Genomic DNA, 27,972 nt, shown 5'->3' on the forward strand with positions numbered 1-27,972 from the left:
TATACCCTCTGTCTCTCATCTCTGATTTCTGTATTTGGTGTTTCTTTTTTTAAAATATTAATTTTTATTGGAGTATAGTTGCTTTACAATGTTGTGTTAATTTTTGCTGTACATCAAAGTGAATCAGTTACATGGTTACATATATCCCCTCTTTTTTGGATTTCTTTCCAGTGTAGGTCACCACAGAGCACTGAGTAGAGTTCCCTGAGCTATACGGTAGGTTCTCATTAGTTATCTACTTTATGTTATTGTTGTTCTTTAGTCACTAAGTCATGTCCAACTCCTTTGCGACCCCATGGACTGTAGCCCACCAGGCTCCTCTGACCATGGAATTTTTCCAGGCAAGAATACTGGAGTGGGTTGTCATTTCATTCTCCAGGGGATCTTCCCAACCCAGAGATCAAACCTGTGTCTCCTGCATTGGCAGGTGGATTCATTACCACTGAGCCACCAGGGAAGCGCTATCTGTTTTATGCATAGTATCAGTGGTGTATGCACGTCAACCCCAATCTCCCAATTCGTCCCACCACTCGCTTCCCTCCTTGGTGTCCGTGTGTTTGTTTTTTTATATCTGTGTGCCTATTTCTGTTTTGCAAATAAGATCATCTATACCATTTTTCTAACATCTACATATATATATATATATATTAACGTGATATTTGTTTTTCTCTGACTTAATTCATTCTGTGTGACAGTCTCCAGGTCCATCTTAGGACTGTGTCCTCTTGCCCATTTCTCTCTTCATTACATATTATGCTCTCTGGGTATGTCTTACCTGTTCCCATTGCTTCAACAAGAGATGGACACATTACCACCTCTTTTCTGAGCTCCAGGTCTATACACTTAACTGCTTTCTCTACCTGCCTTGTATCCATCTCACCACTAAGGTTGAGTACCAAAAATGGCCTGCCTCTGTTTGATAAACAGCAGCCTGCCTACTGCAAGTTCAGAAAGTCATCTGAGATCCTTCCCTCTCTGTCTCCCTCCTCTCACACCAGATCAGCCATCCTGTCTGCAGGGCAGCAAAGGAGATGTGGACATAAAGAACAGACTTTTGGACATGTGAGGAAAGGAGAGGGTGGGATGATTTGAGAGAGTAGCGTTGAAACATATACATTACCATATGTAAAACAGATAGCCAGTGGGAATTTGTTGTATGATGCAGGGAGCCCGAAGCCGCTGCTCTGTGACAGCCAAGACCAATGGGAAAGGGTGGGAGGTGGGAAGGAGGTTCAAGAGGAAGGGAACACATGTGTACCTATGGCTGATTGATGTTGATGTAAGCAGGAATCAACACAATACTGTAAAGTAATTATCCTCCAATTAAAAATGAAACGAAAAATTTTAAAAATGCCTAGGAAAAACAAAAACTGTCCATTTCCCTGTTTCTGCCCCCTCTTTCCCAACTTTACTCTCCTGTCCACCTACGTCACTGGAGTATTCTTTGCCATCAGAATTCTTTGAAGTCTCACACTGGCCTTTACACCTATTTCCAATCTTGTCTTACCAGTCTTGTGAGACCTGTTAAGTTTCTAAGGTGGATTATTATTTTCATTTCTTTTCCAATAAGTAATGTTATATTTTTTAAATGTAATTTTGTTTTGCTACATCTGTATCTTTTCTTTTTCAATCCATTTCAATGAGCCCTTGCGGGATGGGAGGGGCATCTGCAGACCCTCTTGCCACGAGGACCAAACAGAAGTGACACAGAAATGGCATTATTGGATCCATTGGCTTGTGATGCTGAGACAACAAGCTCGTGGTGACTAAATGAGTAAAAGAATTTAAATGCATAGGACATTAGTACAATAAGATGTTGTCTGTATATCTTTCTTCAATGCCAGTAATACTGATATTCTTGCCCTGGTGTTAGTGGGCTTTGGAAGCAACAAGGTATTGTGGGAAGAGTGTGATTTTCCAGATTCAAATTATCATCTCACTACTTAGCGGTGCTGTGACCCTGGGCAAGTTATTGAACTTCTCTGGACCTTCATTTCCTCATCTGTAAATTTAGAATAACAGTGTCCATCTCCTTGGGCTGTCATGAGGCTTGAATGAACACATAAGTATAAAGAGGGAAAGGTTGTGATTGTGGGGGTGAGGGGCTGATGTTGGCTGGGGGTGTTGGATGGGAATGCAGTGAAGATTTACTTTTTTGTTTCCCATCTCCGTCTCCATGGAAACCCTATGGCCTGAAGAACTTCATGCCCTCAGTGAGCATATCCCGAGGGGGAGAGCAGCCCCGGGTGTTTGGCGTGCTGTGTTCTCACTGTACCTCTTCCCTGTACCACTGGAGCTTTCAGACATTCTCTCCGTAAGTCCCCTCCTTGCCTGCCTGTCTGGATGATTTGTCTTCTCCATCCTTACACTCACCGTGCTGGGAGGGGCCTTCTCTTCTCTCCTTTGGATCTGCCCTCTAGCCTTTCCTTCCTGTTCCCACTCACAGCCTGGCCTCTCCCCGCTGTGCATCCTCGCCACCATCCATCTTCCATGGGACAACAATGATGACTGCTCCAACACAGACCTGGCCTTATTTCTTCCCTTGTTTACATCATCCCCATGTCTTCCCACAGCCCTCAGAGTGACCTCCATACCCTGCCTGCCACTCAGGGCCCTTCACAAGCTCTCCCAACCTTCCCTGTCCTGTTTACCTGCCTTTCCAAGCTCCTTTTCATCCTTTGACACTGTGGCCAGGAGATTTCAGGAATGTTTGAAGACTGGAAAAGCAATTTAATGGCTCAAAAATGTGTAGGAAACCTGTATTGAAGCTAATCAGCCTTTAATTCTATATCCATGAAATATATCTGCATGCCTGTGTTTTACACACACACACACACACACACACACACACACACACATCTTCCCTGGTGGCTCAGATGATAAAGCATCTGCCTGCAATGCAGAAGACCTGGGTTTGATCCTTGGGTCGGGAAGATCCCCTGGAGAAAGGAATGGCTACCCACTCCAGTATCCTTGCCTAGAGAATTCCATGGACAGAGGATCCTGGGAGGCTAAAGTCCATGGGATTGCAAACGATCAGACATGACTGAGCAACTAAGCATGCATACATACATACACACGTGTGTGTGTGTGTGTAGTCAATTCACTGTTCAAAAATTTTATTCCATTTAGCAATAAACTATAGGCTAGGAATTCTCAAAGACTGAGAATTCCCCAAGGAACAAAATGATTGGAGAAAGCATAGGTGATAATAAGTTACTGTTATTGGGAGTCAAATAATATTGAGCCAATAATAATTGGGAGCCACATTGGGGAAAAATTATTTTTTAAGTATTTCAAAATAATTTTATGACAAAAAATTATACTTCATGTTGGAGGTGGAATGGAGGTGCATCTTAGTGTGATATGAAGGAGGGCTCTAAAACTAGACTGGCCCATGAAGATGACAGACAACCTTGCATTTCCTGTTGACCTTGACCTGCAGCCCCTTACTCCCTAGCTGCCTATTGCCACGTGTTTTCACCTTCTGATTATAAGACCACCTACCTTTATTGTTTTCCTCTGAACACTCAGTCCTGTGATATTTGATGCTGTAAACTCCTCAGGGCTAAGAAGGTGTTAGCCTTGCTTCCTGCTGATCCCTGACACAAAGGACAGAACTTTGCACCAAGTGTAGGCTGTCCATGTTGTTAGTTGGAAGAGCATCGCTGGGTGGTCCTGGGGGGAGTCATTATGGAGAAGGGCAGTGTGGAGGAGTCTGCCTTTTTTGGGGTGCTCAGGGCTCGGCATGACTATTTCCAGACCCGTCTAGATCATTCCATCTCACACACCCCATGTGAACAGAAGGGCAGGCTGCTCAGAAACTCTGCACTAGGCAATATGACACAAAGGTGGAAAAGGTGACACCAGGTGAGCGATCTTGGTTAAGAGCCAAGGGGCTTGGCAAGGTGAGGGGCTTGGTTAAGAGATCAGGCCCTTGACTTTGCCTGACCTCAGAAGCTCCTTGGGCATCAAAGTCCTCCATGGCTTTCATGGCAGAAAAGAAAGGCATGGGGGCAGGGTGGGTGCTGAGAGCACTGAATGTAGTCTCCCAGAGGCCCCGGGGATCACGTGTCGAGGGTGAGGCTGCCGTTCCAGGTGGGAAGCAGGACACTGATCTGGGTGGCAGGTGGGGACAAGAGCCATCCCGTGAGTCACTGGCCTTCACCAGACACAGGCTGGCAATCAGTGACCACAGAGACTCTGCGCACTGCCCCTCAGCAGATTCCTCAAGGGAAGGGACCTCGTGTCTTTGAAGCTCTGGTCCCCTAGTGCCCAGCACAGCCTGACAATGAGCAAGTATTTGGAGAGGATTTGCTGGACTAATGAGCGGTCCCATCACGCAAACAGCAGTACAGTTCAGAGCATACGGTTCCCCCAAAGGAGTCTCTCCAAGTGTCCTAATTTCATAATGAATGTTTCCTGGGCCATTTTTGTCATTAGAATAGAATACAAATATAATATATGGCAGGCATTTTTCCTCATTCTCTAATTAAACATTAATAGCACTTGGAGAGGTATTATCATGCCGTTTTTAAAAATGAGGAAGAAACTCAGAGAAGGAAGTCACTTGTCCACTAATAAGCTAGTGAGGGCAGACCCAAGCTCTGAACACTGGATGAAGCCTCTGGTCTGTCCCGGCTCTACAGTATCACCTCACTTGAATATCGTCAGTAGCCTTCTAGAAAGGAGGCTGCTCTCCAACGCAGGGAATCCTCACTGGATTTGCAGTCACAACGAGTGGGTTTCAGACCTGCCCTTGCCTCTGTTCCTTAATAAGTGTTGCTAATCTCTTTGAGCTTCTGCTTTCTCATCTGTAAAATGGGAATAAAGTGTGACTGCCTCACAGACTTGGAACAAGGACTAACTGGACACCATTTATGAACATACCTGGCACAGTTGTTGGCACAGAGAAGGTAAATGACTGCTAATTGGTTCTGATGTTAGAAGTCAATTCTATAGCATGCCTATGTTTTCCTGTATGTGGCTTTGGTGAGCAGTGAGGTTTGAGCGTGTTCATTCATCCCTGCACGGTCCGGTTTAATATTTTTCTCTTGTCTCATGCAGTGTCATCCCGGTTGGACTTTGTCTCTTTAAAGGCATTTATTCTATTCTTTCACAATGATATATGTAAAACCCACTTTCCTTATGAAGTGTTTATTTTTTGCATATAGAATCCTTTATAATCTAACACCATCCAGATATAAGAGCCATTTAGTTGCATATGTAAAAGGACCTATTTGAAAAGTAAAGGAATAAAGTGGCCTTTATGTGCTTGGGGGCCTTTCTGGGGAGGTTCACCAGAGAAATGGAAGTACACACACTTCCTCAAGAAATTCAGTGTCCCTGGGGTCTCTAAATCGTGTTATTTTCTCACTGTACATGAGGCCTCATTGCATTTGCTTTATATCCTAGTCATTCTTTGTCACAGTGGCAGAGATGAATATTTTCTTCACTGTAGTTGTTTTCCTAAGAAGCTAAAAATATTGGAAGGAAATTGGTTTTTTCTCTTCTGCCTTATCTTTGCATAACTATTCTCGGGGATCTCAGAGCAGCGTAGGAGATGACCTCTTTTTTTATTGTCGCTGTAGCGCCAAGACAGAGACACAAGCGGCAAGCAATAAAAGCAACCCTGGCCTCTGCGACTGTCTTTGGAACTGACAAGATGATGGTTGGACTGAATCCACTGGTCAGTTCCAATTTAGTCCAATCCCTGATTTGACATGGCCTCCACCCCTGCAGCCCAGTGACTGATTGTTTTTCATGATTGATGGAGGTGACAGATTTATTTTAAAACTGAGGCTGATTTTTCAGGACCCTGATGAGCTTGGGGAGATGGACGGAGGTGGGGGGTGTATAGGAGGGAGAAAGAATACTCCTTTGTTAATGGTCTCTGTCAGTGACTTCTGTGAGAGCCTCAATAGCTCAGGAAGCCCTCTGTTAGGAAAGCAATTGGCAGGGAATAGGATATTCAGTGGCACCCCACTCCAGTACTCTTGCCTGGAAAATCCCACGGACGGAGGAGCCTGGTGGGCGGCAGTCCATGGGGTAGCACAGAGTCGGACACGGCTGAGCGAATTCACTTTCACTTTTCACTTTCATGCATTGGAGAAGGAAATGGCAACCCATTCCAGCGTTCTTGCCTGGAGAATCCCAGGGACGGAGAAGCCTGGTGGGCTGCTGTCTATGGGGTCGCACAGAGTCGGACATGACTGAAGTGACTTAGCAGCAGCAGGATATTCGGTAGGAAAACCTGGATTTCCAGTCCTGGTTCTACTGTTTCCTTGGGCAAGTTTCTTAATTCCTCTGCATTTTTGATCACCAATTAAAACAAAGAAATTAACCAGGTAGAAGAGACTGCTAGTTCCCTACCCAGTGTTTGTTCTCACCTTCTTCCTTACTGAGATCAGAACTGATTCTGGCTGTATTTCCCAGCACCGCTTGCAGCTGGGTGTGGCCACATGACCAAGTTCTGACCAATGAGATGTAAGCAGTGTGGTGGGTGGGACTTCCGGGAGAACTTAGCAGTCAAGGAGGAAAATACTTAAACCTATGGGTTCTTCAGGTGCTTTCACATATAACCAGAGGACTAAAAAGTTTCCTTAGCCAGTGACTGTACCTTTTTGACTCCAAAGAACCTACAGCTACTTCTGTGGTGTTGGGCTTCAACTAGGTAAGAATGTACGTCAGTTAACTCCGTTTAGCGTTGCTGTGGTTTGAATGTTTCTCCTCACCTGAGTGTCGTCTTCCTACCGCCGTTGTAAACATTAACAAGTGCTTTAATATGAGACAGAAGGTTGCTGAGGCTGACTGGTCCTGTGAGAGCTTCTCTTTCTGCCAGGCCTCGTCTGCTGGGAGGACGAAAGGAGTCTTGGAGAGCTGGAAGGGTGGTGCAGGAGCAGGGAAGACCCCAACACCTCTTTTTTTCTTAATGAAGTATGTTGGTGAAGGACCCCCAACAGGAGCGGCAGGGGTATCAGCTTTTACTGGGCCATTTTGTCCCGCAATGGCTCTGCTTTCAATATGGCTGCCAACAACCCAGCCAGTTAAAACTACAGGCCCCAGGCGTGTGGGGGCTGTGGAAGAGTGTCATACAAACCCCAGACAACTTCGGGGTCAGCGTCTTCCCCACAGCATCAGAGGAGAGTGTTCTCAGCTGGACTCTGAGGGAATCCCGGCTGAGCTGCTGCTCCCAGGTGTTGTAGATACCATAATGAGGGTCCAGAAGTTTCTTGGGATGCTTAATTCATAGGAGAAAATCCTCCTTTTGATATTACTTACTGATTTGTTTTTCCTCTGACCACCTCAGATGTGATATGCAAAATCTTGTGATAAAAGCAGAAATCAAGATAGTCTTGTTTCCTGATCCTTAAATCTGAGAGAACTGGCCACAAGAGCCTTGGCTTAATGAGCATCGTCTGGTATCACAGATGCTGTCCTTGTTTGTGGGTTCAAGAAGGTGCGGACACAGACACAGCCTCCCTTATCTTATCTCCTGCCTCTCAGAGGCACCGAGGGTGAAATGTCTGCATTGGTGAGGTCAAGGGGCTGAGGACTAAGATCTAGGTGTGAAGCATCCTGAGGATCTGGCCTCTTAGCTGTCCTAAGAATCTGGTCAGCCAAGATTCAGGGAGACTTGCAAATTGAAAGGTTTCATTTATTAGCTGTCACAGCCGGACTTCTGGACAAGGCTGAAGGGCTGAGAAATTTAGCTTGAATCTGCTGTAGGAGCAGGTCAAGAGGAGCTCTGGGCTGTTGGCTGGGCACCAGGAGTACAGCATGTGAAGGGGCCGTTTATTTACCTGATTTATTCGTTCTGTACTTGTTGAATGACTGCTCTGTGCTGGGGGCTAGAGATTTAGGGGGGACGCTGACATTCTCCCCTGTGACTTAGTAGCTCACAGCCTCTGTCACAGGAGAGGGAAAGAAACGGATCTGTGGATGCAATACAAGGATATCAATGTCTTGGGTCAGGCTCCCTAGAAGCTGAGCTTGAAGTAGGGTTGCAGATACTTCTGATTTATTGAAGGAGGGACCTGTAAGGGAAGGAGGGAAGAGGACATGGAAGGGGAAGGGGGAGGGTAAGAATGTGATCAGGGAACATCCAGCCTTCACCTGATTTGCGAACTTAAGGCAGCCCTGTCAACTTCCTGTGATATTGAGAATGCTCTTTGTGCTGTCCAGTAGCAGAGCCACATGTGACAGCTGAGCATTTGAAATGTGATCAGTGTGGCTGAGGAACTGAAATATTAATTGTATTTAATTTTAAATAATTTCAATTTAAATACTTACAAATAGTGAATGGCTGCTGTATTGGATACTACAACACGAGAGCAGATGTGGGCAAACTTCTGTAAAGAGCCAGTAAGTGAATACCCTAGGTTTTGTGGACCAGACAGCCTGAGCTGCAATTCCTTAACTGCTGTTGTAGCAGATTAGCCATAGACAACACCTGACGGAATGGGTGGCTGTGTTTTACAAGTGCCAACACTTGTAAAAACAAGTGGCAAACTGGATTTGGCTTCAGTTCAGTTCAGTCGCTCAGTCGTGTCCGACTCTGCGACCCCATGAATCGCAGCATGCCAGGCCTCCCTATCCATCACCAACTCCCGGCGTTCACTCAGACCCACGTCCATCTAGTCAGTGATGCCATCCAGCCATCTCATCCTCTGTCGTCCCCTTCTCCTCCTGCCCCCAATCCCTCCCAGCATCAGAGTCTTTTCCAATGAGTCAACTCTTCGCATGAGGTGGCCAAAGTACTGGAGTTTCAGCTTTAGCATCATTCCTTCCAAAGAAATCCCAGGGCTGATCTCCTTCAGCATGGACTGGGGCTGGATCTCCTTGCAGTCCAAGGGACTCTCAAGAGCCTTCTCCGACACTACAGTTCAAAAGCATCAATTCTTCGGCACTCAGGCTTCTTCACAGTCCAACTCTCACATCCATACATGACCACAGGAAAAACCATAGCCTTGACTAGATCGACCTTTGTTGGCCAAGTAATGTCTCTGCTTTTGAATATGCTATCTAGGTTGGTCATAATTTTCCTTCCAAGGAGTAAGCATCTTTTAATTACATGGCTGCAGTCACCATCTGCAGTGATTTTGGAGCCCAAAAAATTAAGTCTGACACTGTTTCCACTGTTTCCCCATCTATTTCCCATGAAGTGATGGGACCGGATGCCATGATCTTCGTTTTCTGAATGTTGAGCTTTAAGCCAACTTTTTCACTCTCCATTTTCACTTTCATCAAGAGGCTTTTGAGTTCCTCTTCACTTTCTGCCATAAGGGTGGTGTCATCTGCATATCTGAGGTTATTGATATTTCTCCCGGCAATCTTGATTCCAGCTTGTGCTTCATCCAGTCCAGCGTTTCTCATGATGTACTCTGCATAGAAGTTAAATAAGCAGGGTCACAATATACAGCCTTGACGTACTCCTTTTCCTATTTTGAACCAGTCTGTTGTTCTATGTCCAGTTCTAACTTGCTTCCTGACCTGCATACAGATTTCTCAAGAGGCAGGTCAGGTGGTCTGGTATTCCCATCTCTTTCAGAATTTTCCACAGTTTCTTGTGATCCACACAGTCAAAGGCTTTGGCATAGTCAATAAAGCAGAAATAGATGTTTTTCTGGAACTCTCTTGCTTTTTCCATGATCCAGCAGATGTTGGCAATTTGATCTCTGGTTCCTCTGCCTTTTCTAAAACCAGCTTGAACATCAGGAAGTTCACGGTTCATGTATTGCTGAAGCCTGGCTTGGAGAATTCTGAGCATTACTTTACTAGCGTGTGAGATGAGTGCAATTGTGCGGTAGTTTGAGCATTCTGTGGCACTGCCTTTCTTTGGGATTGGAATGAAAACTGATGAAACATAAAGCACACTGCAGAGTTGCCCCTTCACCACACCCAGCAAGGGGTCAGCTTTGCATAACCTGTATTGGTCTGATTTGGTGTAGGTCACCTGGAAACAGGATGGTACTTCCTGGGCTAGGTGACTCCGTCCCCTGAAGTCATTTCCCAGAGTGGAGTAAGTGTGGTGTGGGGAGCTATGATGTCTTAGGTACATGGCATCGTGGCCAGTAGGAGTTGTGCAGTGGCCGCGTAAGGAGAATCTCGGGGAACACTACAGTGCTTACTATAGTAATGAATAGTTCTTATGTGTTCACTATGTGCCAGGCACACTGTTAGTGCCTCATGTGGTTTCTAGTCATTCAGTTGTCAAAATAGCCTTAGGAAGACTGTAATGCAAGCATTTGTAGTATGTTCCTATAAAATTCACTGATGTTCATCATTCCAGTTTTGTTGGCTTAGTTACTGGGTATACCCAAGACATTATCCCCCCCCTCCATCCCTCCCCCTCCCTCACACAGACATATGTCATCTGAAATATAGGTATGATGTCACCAAGTGGCAGTTATATACTATTTCCTGTTAGGTAGCTTTGCTGTACTCTCAGAGACCCCAGTGACCTAATCTGTTTTGCACTAGTTGCCTCTACTTACTTTGCCTCCCTGGGGTGTTTTTCAGCCCAGATTTCCTCCTTGATAGGAAGCCCATTTCTCTATATCTTATATAGATTTCTCATAGAAACAGATCCTTATTTGGATTCAGGTAGTTTCCTTGGGAGGTGATTTCTGAAAGCCCAGTGACAAAATGGAGAAGGAGACAGGGAGGGAATAAGGTAATAAAGGGCATTAACACATGGGTAACTGGGTGGGCTACTGTTGTGACCAACTGAGACCTGTCCCCACTTGGGGGTCCTGCTGGACACATACTCTAGAAGGTTAGAGTTTCTCCTCCCATGGCCATGGCACACTGGATGAGGGTTACTCCTGGAGGTGAACTTCCCAATACTTTACACAGCCCAGAGTTGAGCATATTTCCTCAGTGTGAACCCCTCCCCCTCAGGCAGGGTGACCCCTGTAACAGGCTGCCTGTGACCTCCAGGCCATGGGTAAGGTCCTGGAGCGTCTGTCATACCCCCTTTTCTCTAACTACTAGCAGTTCTCCAGTTATGGGCTTTTTCAGTTTAAAAGATTTGTTGCCAATTTCTACAGTGCAGTAGACTCTGCTTGACAGTTTGCATGACCATGAAGTTACAGACTTATTAACTTGGGGGTAATGAGATGAGGAAAACACCACATAAGCCTTAAGTCTTACTTCTGGTTGACCTAGCAAGGTTCTGAACTTCCCTAGGTCTTACTCTCTGCTGTGTCATGGAAATGATGGCACGGCTTTTGCTGGGCCTCAGATGAGGTGATGGACAAGCACATACTTAGTAATCTGTGAGGCGCAAAGGGTTTGCAAGTTATTAGGGAGTAAGTGCTATGATTAAGGCAGTATAAATCAATTAGTAATCATTATCCTGGGTCTTTCATGTGTGTAGACCTGGGCTCCCTGTTAGGCCTGCATCCCAGACACCCCTGCTTGGTCTCAGGGTCAGGCTCTCCGGGTACACTCAAGACCACTTGGCGAGTCTCTGTACTCGGGAATCATGGCCAGAAGGGAGAGATAGCCCACACCATGGCTTTCTGTGTAGGAAAGCTTATCCTCCACTCCATCCCACAGCCCGTGTTCCTGTATCTGTACCCAGATACACCCTGCTTAGATGAGAGTCTGACATGGTCGTGAAGAGTGTTTGAACCAGAAAGAGGAGCAGGAACACAAACAAAGGGACAATCTACCCTTTCTTCTGGGAACAAGCTGTTCCCTAGGCCAGGGAGCATCTTCTGATGCCACATCAGGAGGGGACTTGAGTGCTGTATTCAGCTCAGGGACCCATTGCAGATATACAAGTAGAGAGTGGCATTGCTGGTGTGCATCTGGGGAAGATTGTCTGGCCTGAGGTGTAGGATAGATTAGAAAGGCTGCAGGCACCCGGAAAAGGCTGTCACAAAGGTCAGGAAGACAGATGCTCAGGTCTGGGTGAGAACAGTACTGCTAATATTTTAACCTGCTCAGCCAGTGGAAGACTTACTCATGGATTCTTGGAGCTTTACCAAGAAGGAGCAGAAGTGCAGAGTCCTCCAGGGGCCCCTCATGCACCTCACACAGCTAGGATTTTCCGAGCACTGCATCATGAAGAGTACATACTGCTCTCCACCACTGCAGCCCTGTAGCTTTGGATCTTGTGTCAGTAGAAGGCTTCCTGTCCCGAGCACATTCCCTAATCCCAGAGCACCTTCTCAAAGAGTGAAATGGAGCCACCAGCCCAGGGAAGAAGGTAGCAGGCCTTGACTCACAGTCCCTGGCCTGATGAGGGGAGCCTGCAACTGCTTCTACAGCGCAGCTTGGCTTGGGGAGCTGTCTTGCAGTGTACACGAGCCATTGGTTGGGTGTGAGGGCTGTTAAGACAGCTACTCAGCTTCAAAACTTGTCTCCATGACTTACTGTTTGAACTTGGGCAAGGTATTTAAATTCTTTTTGCAAGATATTCTTGGGCAAGGTATTTAAATTATTTTTTCATTCTGCAGTGTAAGTAATCATAACATGTTCCCCATAGGTTTTTGTGTGAAGCATAAATGATACAATCAATGTAAATTGTTTGGGGAAGTGTTTGTTTACCAGATGTGATTGTCATTATGCAGGAAAAAGTGTCTGTGAGCTAAAAGAACTGGTTCTATTAGTCAGCTACTGCCATAATAATGCTGCATAACAGAAACATTAAAATCTCAGTGATACACACTACCATTTATTTTTGCTCATGGGTCTGTATTTGTCTGGAACATCCTACTGACTTAGGCCAACCCTGGCTGATAGGCATCTTGATCAGCTGGCTAGTTTGATGTAGCTAGATGGCATAGAGTAGCCTCAGCTGGGGTGACTCCACTTTGCTCCACCTGGCCTGACATCCTCCAGCAGGCTAGATTGTTCTCATGGTGGAAGCAGGAGTCCGTGAGGGGAAGGAGAAATGCAGAAGCACTTTGTCAAGCCTCCCTGTGCATAAAGCTTGCTCTTTTCCCATTGGCCGAAATAAGTCACCTGACCAAGCCCGGCATCCAGGTGGAAGGAAGTGCACAGTTACAGGTGTCATAGCTTGGATATGTATAGTCATTGACATAATCAGTACCACTTCGGCATTTTCAGTAAACCTCCTAGGGGAGCTCAGGTCCTTGAGGCAATACTCATTTCAACAGTCCTGCTTTTCCGCTAACTAATTGGGCTGTTTCTCTTTGTGAATTATTAGTATTGAAGATCATAATACTAGTTATCATTCACCAGGCACCTCAGTCATGATGCCACATACTAAAACTTCTTACCCTAGGAGACTATTTTAAGGATTAAATGAGATAATGTATGAAATCCCTTAGTTTATCTCAGTGCAAATTTATCATATTAACTCAAGAAGTGTTTTCCATTATTTTTCTTGTTATTGTCATCCATCATGACTATGATTAATATCATTATCTTCCATGAAAGCTTCCAGTGTAGGCATTTTTTAGCCTCATTTAACAAATGAATAACTGAGACTGAAAGAACTTAAATAATTCTCCCAAGGTCATACAGCTGATAAGGACCAGAGCTTATCTAAGGATTGATCTTCTTGGTAAATGGTCTGGTGTCACTCCTATAGTGTGGTGTGAAGGAGTGTACTGACCTGGGTAGAAAGTTCTAATTTTGAGCCCAAACCTGAAGCCCTCCAGCTTTAACCCTGTGACCTGAGTCCTGCTTTGCGGGGCCTCAAGGAGTATGTGGCTCCTCTTCTGAGTGGCAGCCTTGTAGAGACAGAGGTCATTTGACACTCACTTGTTTCTACAAGTCAAACTCCCAGACATGTTTAGATGTGGTTTAGGCCAGAGCACTGCTGAAGGACAGACTATCTGGTGTCATGCTATTTGTGGGTCCTTGGGTCTTCCAAGGCAAGCTCAGCTGTTTAGTCTGCTCAGCCTCAACCAGCTGTGAGACAGGTGTCCATGTCCCCTCTGTCCCCTAAGAGGGGGCTCAGAGAAGCTGGGGAGTCAGATTGAGGCTGCATGGTTGGTAAAGGGGGGACTAGGACTGGCATTGCTCCCTTCATGGATGCCAGGTCTTTCCAGACACAAAGGACCATCCTGCCATGCCACCCTCTCCTTTGCTTGACTCTCCTTATCACTTCTGGTCTTTGGCTGCTTGATCCAACTGCTTTGGGTTCTTCTCAAGGGACCTTCAGTCATGAATGACTCACCCAAGCTATCCGCAGATTCTCTCTCCCCTGGAAAGAGTCACCTCTTCAGCCTTTACAGGCTCCCACAAGAGGGAGAAGTACTTTCACACTGCTCATGCTGTGGCTTTGGGTTATAGGAAAGTTGATTCCTGCTTGCCGTAAAGACCCTTATTAGTGGCTATGCGTGTGTGTGTGTGTGTGTGTGTGTGTGTGTGTGTGTGTAGGTATAGTGGGGGGCGGTGCTGTGTTGGGTCTTAGTTGCAGCACATGGGATCTTTGCCATGTGTGGGCTTAATTGCCCTGTGGCATGTGGAGTCTTAGTTCCCTGCCCAGGGATGGAACTCGTGTCCCCTGCATTGCCAGGTAGATTCTTAACTGCTGAACCACCAGGGAAGTCCCCCTTTAGTAGTTCTTTAAATGATGTTCTGGCAGGAACTGGTGAGGGAGAAGAGGGACCAGGGGAAGATGTGTGATCCCCCATCAAAGAGAACTCTTATTACAGGTTTAGAATCCATTAAAATACCCTGTACTCTCAGCTCCCACTGCTGCTTGTTCATTGAGGATTCCACACTGTTCAGAGCACACAGTCAGTTCTCAGGGGTATTTTACTCCCCGCCACTACCCGCCTCCCCCCCCCCCCACACACACACACATTGCTGGGACAGTACAGATAGATAATCCTTTTGGAAGGAATTTGAAATGTGTACCAGAGGCCTTAAAAATGGTTCATACTCTTTAACCCAGTGATCTAATATGGGAGAAATTATCATAAGGCATTAATCCAAACCTAGGCAAAAGCTATCTGCAGGGCAATTTATGGTAGCAAAAACTGGAAGCAACATAAATGCCTGACAGTATGGTAAGAGTTCAGTAAATCATGACTCATCCACTTAGTGGAATATTATGCAGCCATTTAAATGGTAATTAGAGATGGTGCTGGGCAACCTGGGAAATGCTTATGATATAATGCTAAATAAACAAGCCACCAAGAGACACCATGGAATGTAAAAAATAATGAAAACCATGCAGAAATGTGTGTTTGCATTGACATCAATGGTGTGGCTGCAGCAACAGTCCACATTCCAAATTTCTGTCTGAAGAGAGGCAGTTCCCAGCTAGAGAGCAAGGCAGGACTGACACAGAGGTGGCTGGAGAACCACAATGTTGATTTAAAGCCCCTCCACTAATTTTAAACATTTGTAACCATTATACATCTCAAAACTTGTGTTGAAGAAAATGAAAGACAGTCTATATGCGAAGATTCCTCCGGATTCCTCATATTCTAATAGGTATGATGATTCACACTGCACGTGGATGCAAATAACAAAATACCCAGCAGACGTATTTGATTTAGCATCTGCTGGTCTTGGTGAGAGCAGGTGCAGTGCAGTGGTGCGGACAGAAACCAAGGCACAGTGGGCCTAGCGGGTGTCGGCCACTGTGTTTTGTTTTGTTGCGTCATGGCTACTGCCCAGATCCACTGCTTGGGATCCTCAGTCCCTTCTTTCTTTATTTTTTTAACTGGAGTATAATTGCTGTACAGTGTGTTGGCTTCTGCTGTGCAGCAAAGTGCACCAGTCATATGTACACATAGGTCCCCTCTCTCTCCCCTCCCCCCATGCCCCCCCTCTAGGTCATCACAGTACTGAGCTGAGCTCCCTGGAAGCTTCCCACTAGCTGTCTATTTGGCACATGGCATTTATGTCAAACCTAATCTCCCGATTCGTCCCACCCTCCCCTTCCGTCCCTGTGTCCACACAAGAGTGTTTTGACAGGCCTATCGTGAAGTTCAGCTGTGGAAGAAAAGCACGATGTAGGTTCAGAGGGGCATCAAGTTAAAGGTTCCAGCTTCACTTTTTGGGGATGTTTCTGGTTATTTGTAAAGCAGAAGAAGGATAGGCATCGTGAAATGTAGATGGGCTGTGACCAGACTAAAAAGATGGTCTGAATGCCTGCACAGAATGGAAAGAGATCACCAAATAAGTGGAAAAGCAGCTCATATCTGAATATCATATGGGCATTGCACTGATAGGCCCTCACAGAGCAGGTGGAATCTTCTGATTGCTTCGTGTCTGCTAGTGTCCTGGTGTATGGGAACAACAGGCCAGGGGCAGGGACATGGGGAAGGTAGGCGATAGGGAAGCTTGGAAAAGCTCAAAGGACTGTGGTCCTAAGGAGGGGATTTTGGGAAGAGTCTTCTGAGCACTTTTCAGTGAAATTCTGTAGGTTGTGCCAGGTGAGCCCACACTTCTGAGTTCTCTGCAAAATCGCAGATTCTTCAGTAGCACTGAGGCCTATCGAATGCTTTGGGGAATAGAGAGACCTGGTAGAGAATGGGAACAGGGCTGCCTGTAAAGACTCAGTGGGCAGGGTTTTGGAAGCCCAGTGGTCCTGATACAGATTTTAATTCTCTCTTTTGCCATAAAGGAAACTGGAAATGAAAGAAGTGCATCCTTTAGCCAAAATTGGTAGTAAAACAAAATAGAGGCCTAAACTTATATTTCAACCGGTGACTTACTAGTGCCCCTTGTTCTGTTATTTTTTGATTTGTTTCAGAAACTATAAATGCCATTGTGAGGCTGGTATAAAGCACCCATAAGAGGATAAAGTTATATTGTGTCTAAAGAACAGTTCTTTGCAAAAGAACTCAAATGAGAATTCGGGCATTTTCCTGAATTGGTTCAAACTTAAAGGTCAACATGTCCCCCTGTTGAAGACATTAATGGCTAAAAGAAACAATTGGGAAGGTAATTTTAAATCTCTGTGTTGGAGTTATAAAAATCTGTCAGAAACCTTATAATTAATGTGCTATGGCAATCTTTGTTACAAGAGATTTTTTTCCTTTCTTTAAATACATGGTATTTAAATCAGCTCTGCCAGTTTAATTCCCTATTAATTTGAGGGTATTTCTTATATATCTTCTTTCTGGTGTATGAGAAAACAGTTTATAAACAGAGTAGGAAACAAATCTAACCCATGTGTTATGGATTTTTTAGTTGGAAAAGACAATGTAACTAAAATTTAAGCAAAAATGTTTAGACAAAGAATAAACCCTAGAACCACCAACTGTGAAATAACCTTTGCTGCTGCTTTTTTCATTCTGTCACTTGGTGGCCTTGAGCAGGTACTTCATTCTCTTGCTCTTATGCTTGGGCTTGTACTATTTTGTGCCCTGTCTTTAGAAAATATCATGTGGTTGTGAGTGAAGGAGAGGGAGATTTATTGACTCGGGTAACTGAAAGTCCATTCATGGGTCTGTCTTTCAGGTTGATTAGTATGAGCCTGAGTCATATATTTCACCCCCAAGATCAAGGACGGGGGCAGTTTCCCCACAGTTCATGTGGGGCAGGAGGGAAGCATGGCGAACACACAACACAGGCGCGTGTCTGCCTGTGCACCTGTGTTAGGGTTAGACTTCTCATGCGGGGCAGGGTAGATGTTCAGCCCCACTGGATGGACATCCCAGAGGAGGATATGGATGAATCCTCTTGTTCTACTGAGGTGTCCCAATTTCTCTCCTTCATTTTGTATCCAGCTCATCAGATGACAGGTCCGCGGGCTTGGCCATCAAGCTGAGTACTGGAACGTGTGTCTCTATGGGTAGAACCAGTGGTGTGCTGACAGACAGGCTCTCTGACAAAAATAAGCCTGATTTTGTAGTGTTTGCCAATTCCTATGGTTTAAATATTACCACCATGGCTAATTGTAAGCTCTCAGTGTAAGTGGGATTGGGAGGAGACGTGCACAGTCAACTCTCCTGAGTGAGCAGTTTATTCTGCCTGCTGCTCAATAAGGTCTCTTACGCCCATAATGCACTTTCATATTTATGGATTGTTTTCATACACCCGGATTTGGTTTGAAAACCTTATACTTTTACCCCATTGGCTCTGTCACCTTGGAGACAGGTTAATTGCAGTGGTTCTTTCTTCATTCTGTTAGTCAATCATCCTTTCATTTCACTAATGTGCACTGAAGCTCTACTGTGTATCGGCTACTTTGCTAGCGGCCAAGAGTATAGCAGTGAACCAAAGTCCAGAAAGTAAATATTAGTTTTCTAGGTGAAAGTGATGTGAAAAAATTAAGCCAGGAAAGAGGATAGAAAGTGCTAAGAAGGGGGTTGCTTTGGAGAAGGGGCGCTTTTAAATAGAATGGTTCTGGGAGGCCTCTCTGAATAGACGGCTGAATGAAATGAGGTAGCAGCCATTTGAAGATTCGTCAGAAGAGCCTCTTGAGTTAAGGGGACAGCAGTAGGAAAGGACGTGAGGTGGGAACAAGCTTGCTGTGTTTAAGGAACAGCAGGAGGACCATAAAGCTGGAGAAGGGCCAGCCACAGAGAGGGTTGCAGAAGATGATGTCAGAAAGGTCGCAGGGACCCAGATCATGGAGAGCCTTGCCTGCCATTGTTAGGCCAGGGAGAGAGAGCGGGAGTGGAACACTCCTGCTTCTGGGTGGAGCACCTAGACCAGTCATTTCTAGCATATACATCTCTGGCTAGCAGTGTCAGAATCACCGGAGAACTTGTTAGAAATGCAGATTCTTAGACCTTAACCTAAACCTGCTGCCTCAGAAACTCTGGGGGTGGGAGGCAGCCAGTCCATGCTTTAACAAACCCTGCAGGGGTGCTGATTAAAGCTGGAGTTTGAGATCTAGACTGCAGACTGGTGCTCTGAGTTGGTTTTATCCCTCCCAGATCAGGGCCAGCATCTTCCCTGAAGGTGAAAGCATTACTTTTCATCACGTGTGTCAATAACTGTTAGGTTCCTGAAAGAACACAAGAGAGTCTGATGACATTTTCACAGGCCGTCAGATCTGTGCCTCCTGGAGTGAGGACTGTCATACACCTGACACGAGTCCACTCATTAATCTCCATTTAAAAATCCTACCTGTGCATTCCTAGAGCAAATGGTGATTAAATCACTCTCTTCTCTAAAGGTTTGCTTCTCCAACAGTTTGCTCAAGTAGTCCCCCATGTTGGTAATTTTCTTCTGTGAGAGAATTCTTTCCTTCTGTTTGAAGTATGGCGGAAAGAATAATTTGCAACACAACATAAAGGTGATATAATTTATATGTAACTGGTATGAATTGTTTCATGACACTGAATCTAAATCATATTAATTATGGCTCAGTCTCTACCCACCTGAGGCTCTTACCCTCCCTTAAAATTATAACATAAACCCAGGGCTTTGGGCAGCCTCTCTGCAGCCACAATGAGCTGAAGGCCCGTGGCTCTTCCCCAGGATTTCTTGATTGCATGTTTAAAAGCAACCAAGTATGGGCTTAATGTATCCTAATATTATTCAAACTGTCATTCGACTCTATTAATTTCACAAGTACCAATTTTTTAGAGATATATTCAACATTAACTCAAGGACTTTCCTTAAAAGCCAAAGGAAGAATTCTCACAGCTTAGTAGTTAATAATTTGTCTTTATGAAATATGTATAACTGCATTGCATGCAAATCCTTGAGTCTGTGTGGATCCTCAGCTTGCAGAATTCTCAAGCTGAATCAAGATGATCCCAATCTGAAAATTCACAGGTGTTATTCAACAGGTGTTTTGAGCTCTGTTTGGATCTTGTTCTAGTAACTAAATCTAGAATTCAGAATTCATTGTCTACAAGTTGGATTTTTATCTAGCCTTAATCAAAATAAAAAAGAAAACTCAAGATTTCCAGATAGAGAGTTACTAATTAAATATATAATCCCCAAATCCTGGCATTTCTAAAAGAATTATTACTGTAATGTTTCTTCATATATAATCATCTGGGCACATTTCTGTACATATCTGCTATTATTATTATAAGCAATGCAAGCAACAAAAATAATAACAATTTTCAAGGATTATAAATTCATAAAATTGCATTTTGGTGGAAAATATGGATATCAAAGAACCTAAATGTTGAGATGCAGCACATTGTTGCCTATTATATTTTTCAATTTCTTGTTCATGAATTTCAGTTTAAACATGTATCTACTTTTTCATAATTTTGCCCTTCTGTTTATGGAGTTCAGGAATAAAATTAACCATGACATGGAATTTAAAGCATTTCTTGATACTGAAATTTTCTACACTATAAAGTGATTTTAAATTTTATTTACATAGTTATCTCTCATCCAAGGACACATTTATCTGTTTTTCAATATACTTACTTCTAAATATAATTTTCCAAAGTTTATTATCATTTATTCATTCATATTGAGGATTTTTCTTGTTCTGTAATGGTTCATTACCCCATCATGACTAAGTTCAGAGGCCCAAAGGACAAGGTCACCTCCATAGTACCACTCTCCAGGGTAGGCAAAGCCTCATTCACTTAGTATCTGTGGTGCTGAACTCCACATATGGTTGATTCTACGATCCTGAGGTCATGGGCACTAATCCCTGAATGACACTCTTGATAGCTACCACAACATCATTGAGACATCGTGATTCACTGAGACCTGCTTCTTAATCTCTAATTTTCTTTTGTTTTTGTGCCGCTTGCTAAATAAGTATTTCTACTTTTTCCCTATATGCACACATTTACATAAAGATTGGTGGATACATAATGTACTTTTCGAATTAAAGTCCATTTGAATAAGTTTTGAACACTAAGGAATATTTCAGATTATCTTTACATTTGAAAATAAAATGTCTGAATCAAGCAACACCAAAGCTGAGAATTAGCAAGTGAATGATTAACATGCTGGCCTGGGACCCATTTAGCTGCTTGATGGGGATCAGAAATCATGCTTCAGTTCAGATTAGTCGCTCAGTCGTGTCTGACTCTTTGCAACCCCTGAATCACAGCATGCCAGGCCTGCCTGTCCATCACCAACTCCTGGAGTTCACTCAAACTCACGTCCATTGAATCGGTGATGCCATCCAGCCATCTCATCCTCTGTCATCCCCTTTTCCTCCTGCCCCCAATCCCTCCCAGCATCAGAGTCTTTTCCAATGAGTCAACTCTTCACATGAGGTGGCCAAAGTACTGGAGTTTCAGCTTCAGCATCATTCCTTCCAAAGAAATCCCAGGGCTGATCTCCTTCAGAATGAACTGGTTGGATCTCCTTGCAGTCCAAGGGACTCTCAAGAGTCTTCTCCAACACCACAGTTCAAAAGCATCAATTCTTTGGCGCTCAGCTTTCTTCACAGTCCAATTCTCACATCCATACATGACCACTGGAAAAACCATAGCCTTGACTAGACGGACCTTTGTTGGCAAAGTGGTGTTCTGCTTTTGAATATGCTATCTAGGTCGGTCATAACTTTCCTTCCAAGGAGTAAGCGTCTTTTAATTTCATGGCTGCAGTCACCATCTGCAGTGATTTTGGAGCCTCCCAAAATAAAGTCTGACACTGTTTCCACTGTTTCCCCATCTATTTCCCATGAAGTGATGGGATCAGAAATCATGCTTAATTCCAACTATTTCTGCCCCTCCTCCCCACCATGGTGGGAGGGTGGCATGTAGCTCTTGCCCTTCCCAAGTCCCTAGTTTCTTATTGCTGCTAAAACAAATGACCATAATCTAAATGGCTTAGTGGTTACACAGATGTGTTATCTAACAGTAACAAATTACCTTCTGGAGGTCTGAAATTTGAAGTGGGTTTCATTGGGCAGAAATCCAGATGTTGACCAGGCTGTACTCCTTCTAGAAGGTCTAGGGGATAATCTGTTTTCTTGCCTTTTCCAATTGCTCGAGACCACCTGCATCCCTTGGCTCGTGGTCCCTTCCTCCATCTTCAAAGCCAGCCATAGTTCAGTTCAGTTCAGTCGCTCAGTCGTGTCCAACTCTGCGACCCCATGGACTGCAGCACACCAGGCTTTCCTGTCCATCACCAACTTCTGGAGCTTACTCAGACTCATGTCCATTGAGTCAGCGATGCCATCCCACCATCTCATCCTCTGTCATCCCTTTCTCCTCCCGCCTTCAATCTTTCCTAGCATCAGGGTCTTTTCTAGTGACTCAGTTCTTCACATCAGGTGGCCAGATTATCAGAGTTTCAGCTTCAGCATCAGTCCTTCCAATGAATATTCAGGACTGATTTCCTTTAGGATGGACTGGTTGGATGTCCTTGCTGTCCAGGGGACTCTCAAGAGTCTTCTTTTACACCACAGTTCAAAAGTATCAATTCTTCGGTGCACAACTTTCTTTATAGTCCATCTCTCACATCCATACATGACTACTGGAAAACCATAGCTTTGACTATTCGGACCTTGGTTGGCAAAGTAATGTCTCTGCTTTTTAATATGCTGTCTAAGTTGGTCATAACTTTTCTTCCAAGGAGCAAGCGTCTTTTAATTTCATGGCTGCAGTCACCATCTACAGTGATTTTGGAGCCCCCCAAAATAAAGTCTGTCACTATTTCTATTGTTTCCCCATCTGTTTGCCATGAAGTGATGGGACCAGATCCCATGATGTTAGTTTTCTGAATGTTGAGTTTTAAGCTAACTTTTTCACTCTCCTCTTGCACTTTCATCAAGAGGCTCTTTAATTCTTCACTTTCTGCCATAAAGGTGATGTCATCTGCGTATATGAGGTTATTGATATTTCTCCCAGCAATCTTGATTCCAGCTTGTGCTTCATCCAGTCCAGCATTTCTGATGATGTACTCTGCATGTAAGTTAAACAAGCAGGGTGACAATATACAGCCTTGATGTACTCCTTTCCCAGTTTGGAACCAGTCTGTTGTTCCATGTCCAATTCTAACTGTTGTTTCTTGACCTGCATACAGATTTCTCAGGAGGCAGGTCAGGTAGTCTGGTATTCCCATCTCTTAAAGAACTTTCTACAGTTTATTGTGATCCACACAGTCAAAGGTTTTGGCTTAGTCAATAAAACAGAAGTAGATGCTTTTCTGGAACTCTCTTGCTTTTTTGATGATCTGTTGGATGTTGGCAGTTTGATCTGTGGTTCCTCTGCCTTTTCTAAATCCAGCTTGAACATCTGGAGGTTCACAGTTCATGTATTGCTGAAGCCTGGCTTGGAGAATTTTGAGCATTGCTTTGCTAGCATGTGAGATGAGTGCAATTGTGTGGTAGTTTGAGCATTCTTTGGCATTGCCTTTCTTAGGGATTGGAATGAAAACTGACCTTTTCCAGTCCTGTGGCCACTGCTGAGTTTTCCTAATTTGCTGACATACTGAGTGTAGCACTTTCACAGCATCAGATTTTAGGATTTGAAATAGCTCAACTGGAATTCCATCTCCTCCACTAGCTTTGTTCGTAGTGATGCTTTCTAAGGCCCACTTGACTTCACATTCCAGGATGTCTGGCTCTAGGTGAGTGATCACACCATTGTGATTATCTGGATCATGAAGATCTTTTTTGTATAGTTCTTCTTTGTATTCTTGCCATCTCTTCTTAATGTCTTCTGCTTCTGTTAGGTCCATACCATTTCTGTCCTTTATTGAGCCCATCTTTGCTGAAATGTTCCTTTAGTATCTCTAATTTTCTTGAAGAGATCTCTATTCTTTCTCATTCTGTTGTTTTCCTCTATTTCTTTGCATTGATCACTGAGCAGGGCTTTCTTATCTGTCCTTGCTATTCTTTGGAACTCTGTGTTATCTTTTCTTTTGAAATCTCTCTCTGATAGTTAATCTCCTGCCTCCCTCTTTCAGTGATAAGGATCCCCCTGTGATTACACAGGCCCACCCAACTAATCCAGGATAATATCCATTTCAAGATTTTTGCCACATCTGCAAAATCCCTTTTACCTTGTAGTGTTTTCACAGGTTCTGGGTATTAGGCCATGAACATCTTTGTGAGGCGTGCATTACTGTTCCACAGTGAGGACCCTATATGAGGTGTGGAATCTAATGCCATCATTTTTTCCCTGGTAGTACAGGTGCTCAGCAGTGGTTGTTCTGAATCATTCCTGGTTCTCCCATGTCCTTTGGATCCTTGGTCTATGGCCGGGCCAGTTCTCTTATTTCTACTCTGGCCCAGTTCTAAATTCTAGCCTCTCTCTAAAGCCTCTCTTCTTTAGAGCTTGTGTGTCAGCCTTAAGTCACTGCTTGCTTAAGCTGTTTGCTTTCTGCAAGGTGGTATCTTTGTACTTATAGTGCCAAGTGCAGTATCTTAGGCCCCAGAATAATTGAACTCTGCACATGTTGGAGGAATACCCTGAACATATGCTTCAAACCCAGCAACATTAGAAAATATTTTAAAATAATCAGTTGTTAGGGTATCATAATAGCAAATACTGTTTGAAGCTATAGATTTCATTGGGTGGACGTTTCCATTTCCATTTGGCTTCATCTTCCCCATTTTTCCCTTGCTCGCAAGGTGCTCAACAGCGCTCACCTACCTGAAAGTGCACAAGAGACTCGGGAGTATCTCTCCTTACAATGTCATAATTGCTTTAACTTTTCTTCTACCTAGCGCACCATAAATGCAGTCAACTGATCTTTGCGTTCTTTGACAACTATAGTTCCATTTGCTTTATTTAGAAACAAATGTAATTACTTAAACTGGGGAAGACAGAACTACTTTTGCAGCAAAGTCAAAACATGCATCAACACTCATCTCTATAATTATTTCGCCAGAAAAAAAAAAAGTCCTTACTGGCTTTTCTCACTAGTAAAGAGGGTCCTCACCAGTGGTTGGCAACTCTACTAAGTAATATATGTCAGTTCTGTTCTCAGGACCATAAGCCTAGCCTGACCAGCTTACCCTTAGAGTCCAGGAGTCATGCAGATGAAGCTCAGATACTTCTATCTGTGGCTTATTGTTGAAGAAGATAGCCTTTTGAAGGAGTTGAATCTGAGTTTGTGTCTTTGACTCTGCTGTCTTCTTGGAAGATTAGGCAAGATAATTAATGGGCAAGATTAGGGGTGACAGAGTTTTCTGCAGAGAGCCAGATAGTAAATATTTTAAGCTTTGTAGACCACATGGTCTCTTGTAACTATTCAGCTCTGCTAGAATTGTAGCATGAGTTTTTAAAAATGGGCATAATTGTATTCCATTTAAACTTATAAAAATAGATTGGATTTGGCTCATGGGCTATATTTTGCTGAGTCTTGGGCAAGATACTTGCCCTCTTAAACTTTAATGACATTCATAATGAATATTAAGTGCTGACTTTGAGGATATTAAAATATTAAAGAGATACTGTTTATTAAATGCTTAGGACATTACCTGCCATACCGTGAATGGTCAGTATATCTTTTGATGGATGAGTGGATGAATGGATGAATTGATGGATGGATGGCTTAATGGGTGAATGGAAAGGACGGAGAGAGAGATAGGAAGGGGAAAAAAGAGAAAAGGAGCAGCCATACTGAAACTAAATATATTGAATAATACCTACCAGTTTCTGGGAGAAAATACTCTCTTGCTATAGGGATAATGGACCAAATGTAGCTAAACTGATTATGTGAGTCATGTCTTGTCACTTGGAGCAGAGCAACAGGGCTAAACAGAGGCTTGAGTCACCACAGTAAAAAAAAAAAAAAAAAAAAATATTTCCTTTTCTACTATCTGCTACTTCCCTATCCCACCAGGATCTATTTTCTGTGAGTTAGAGCCATCCCACCGGCCCTAAGCTCCTGCATGACTTCCTTCAGAGAATCCAGGAAAATGACTGATGTTCCAGCTGTGGAGGCGCCCTGGGAGGTGCCTGTGTTCTGGCCCCACTGCGGTCACATCTGCCTTTCTTCTCCACACTGAGTATCTGGCTGATGTCCAGATGGTCTGGAAGCTGTGATGGCTCCTAGGCCTTAGGATTTTCAGATCTGTTTCTGTGAATGACTGATCTGTTCTCCCGGGGTCCCCTCAAGCAGTCTGGATAGATGAAACCTTGCTCAGTGCAGTGTACTAGTGCCTAAGAAAAGACCACCAAATGCAAAGGTGTCCCCCCATTCGGTAAAAGAAACTGAAGAAGCTCTCAGATGGGAACTTCTGGCTTTAAATGTTTATCTCTGAAATAGACTGTTCCATCTTGCAACTGACATTTTAGTGAAGACATGAAAAAGAAAAGAGAGAAAACAAGTAAATAAAAACTACCCTGTAACACTGAAAACTAGGCCTGAAAATTGGATCTTTTTTCCAACAATAGGCAGTGAAACTATTTTATTGAAGTCTGAACAGATATGGATCCAAATATAGGTAAGAAGACCGTTTGGCTTGCCATACTGTCTTAATGCTTAATTCAGATACATGGGGTCTATTCAGATGAGGAAACTGAGTCACTCTACCATGTGAGTGTTGCTTTTTAAGATGAAGATGTGATTAAACACTATAAAAATGGATCCAGAGCTTTACGAGAATTTGAGCAAGAAGAAAAGTAAAACTATATTTTAAAAAATTTGAGGCTTAATGTCACAGAATCACATACATTTATCAGGTCATCCAGGGCTTTGCCTCAAACAGTATATTCATCATTCAGGTGGGGGGAAAAAAAAAAAGATTAAATGTTACAGAGTTTGCGGAGGTGTGTCCTAGGATGGAGGAGCATGCAGATTCAGAGGAGACACAGAGCAGAGGCTTCTCACCCAATCTTGAAGGTAAGGAGGATCATTTGAAAAATGAGGATGCCTCCCTGTTGGAGTGGCTTAATCCAGTGACCGTATGTAGCAACCATGTGACCCAGAATTTCTAAGACAGCTCCAACTGTCCATTTATTTTTTCTTAAATTAGATGATCCCTTCAAATGGGTCAAAGTAGTTTTAACTTCTAGACCATTGTGAATTTTTTTTTCCTTATGATTGGCTTAGAAAATATGGTCACTGGGAACACGAAGGTCCAGTAGTTAGACTCATTCCACTAGCTAAAGTCTGAAAAGTATTTGGTACTTAGAGAGCCTGCAAAGTAGAACTTTTCCTCAAGATCACAATGGATTAGCTAGTAAAGAACATGTGTTCCAGGTACAAATATCTACCGTAAATCAACATATTTTAGTATAAGATGGTTCTTTGCTGTAAGCGTTCAGTGATCATCTATCAATTCATAACTCTTTTCCAAGTTGATTTTCTCTCTCCTGCATTGTACTGGTTGCTCCGGTGTCCATCACCATTTGCATCTTCTGTTAATACTCTGACAGTTGCAGATGGGCTCATTCACTTGGGTTTGTGTACTTCTTTTCACTCGAGCATTCTGAGACTGAGACTGCCTTCTGTAGGGATTGAGAGAGAATGGGTGGGGCAGAGGGTAAGAGTGAAGAGAGAGATTGAAACAGCCCCCCAGGGACTTCCCTGGTGGTCCAGTGGTTACGACTTCACTTTCCAATTCAGGGGGTTCAAGTTCAATCCCTGGTTGGAGAGCTAAGATCCCACAAGCCTCTAGGCCAAAAAGCCAAAACAAAACAGAAGCAATATTATAATAAATTCAATAAAGACTTTAAAAACAGTCCATATCAAAAAAATCTTAAAATAAGTGCCACCCAAATGAGAAAACAGGCTGCCATATTCTTACCACCAGATTTCACAGGAAGAATGAAAGCAAAAAAAAAAAAAAAAATCTGGGAAAGGACCTAGTTCCCTGTGGTGGATGTTTTTTTGTTTTGTTTTGTTTCATATTCACCTCTCTTATTATTCCTTTGTTCATTCTTGCTTTCTCTCTCTGACACATGGCTTAGCAAAATTAGATATTTTAAAGTCTCTAGTAAGAATATGCCTCAGAGGAATTAAGGATCTTTTCCAGGGCCACTGAGTGTAAGGAATTAAGCTAGACCTTCTCAGAAGGACTTTCAGCTCCAGAACACATATTCTTTCTCCTATATCCTCGTCCCTTCCATCTAACGACAGCTTAATGGGCCTCCATCTTTGCAGTTATCTGAAGGGCCACCATGCCAATGTTCATCTTTTCTTACACTGCTTTGAAAGAAAAACGCTTTAATAGTCCTTGTTAAAGGGAAT

At 43.7% G+C, this 27,972-nt stretch overlaps 1 protein-coding gene across 31 annotated transcripts in view; it reads left to right on the forward strand.

The window, feature by feature from the left end:
• The window catches only part of PTPRT (protein tyrosine phosphatase receptor type T), a 1,155,226-nt gene that overhangs the window by 553,341 nt on the left and 573,913 nt on the right, over positions 1 to 27,972 (forward strand). For 3 of the 31 annotated variants that reach the window (XM_086331767.1, XM_086331766.1, XM_086331768.1), the window contains exon 1: positions 5,900 to 6,673. The exons of 23 other annotated variants lie outside the window; for them this stretch is intronic. The gene's annotated coding sequence lies outside the window, so the exon portion shown is untranslated. Of the gene's footprint in view, positions 1 to 5,894; positions 6,674 to 27,972 lie in introns of those variants that run through there. 5 more of the 31 variants (XM_086331760.1, XM_086331761.1, XM_086331762.1 and 2 more) reach the window with 5 other exon arrangements.

Source organism: Bos grunniens, chromosome 13, assembly GCF_055505025.1.
Source record: "Bos grunniens cultivar Pamir isolate PY7600 chromosome 13, Bosgru_T2T1.0, whole genome shotgun sequence".
Taxonomy (NCBI): Eukaryota; Metazoa; Chordata; class Mammalia; order Artiodactyla; family Bovidae; genus Bos; species Bos grunniens.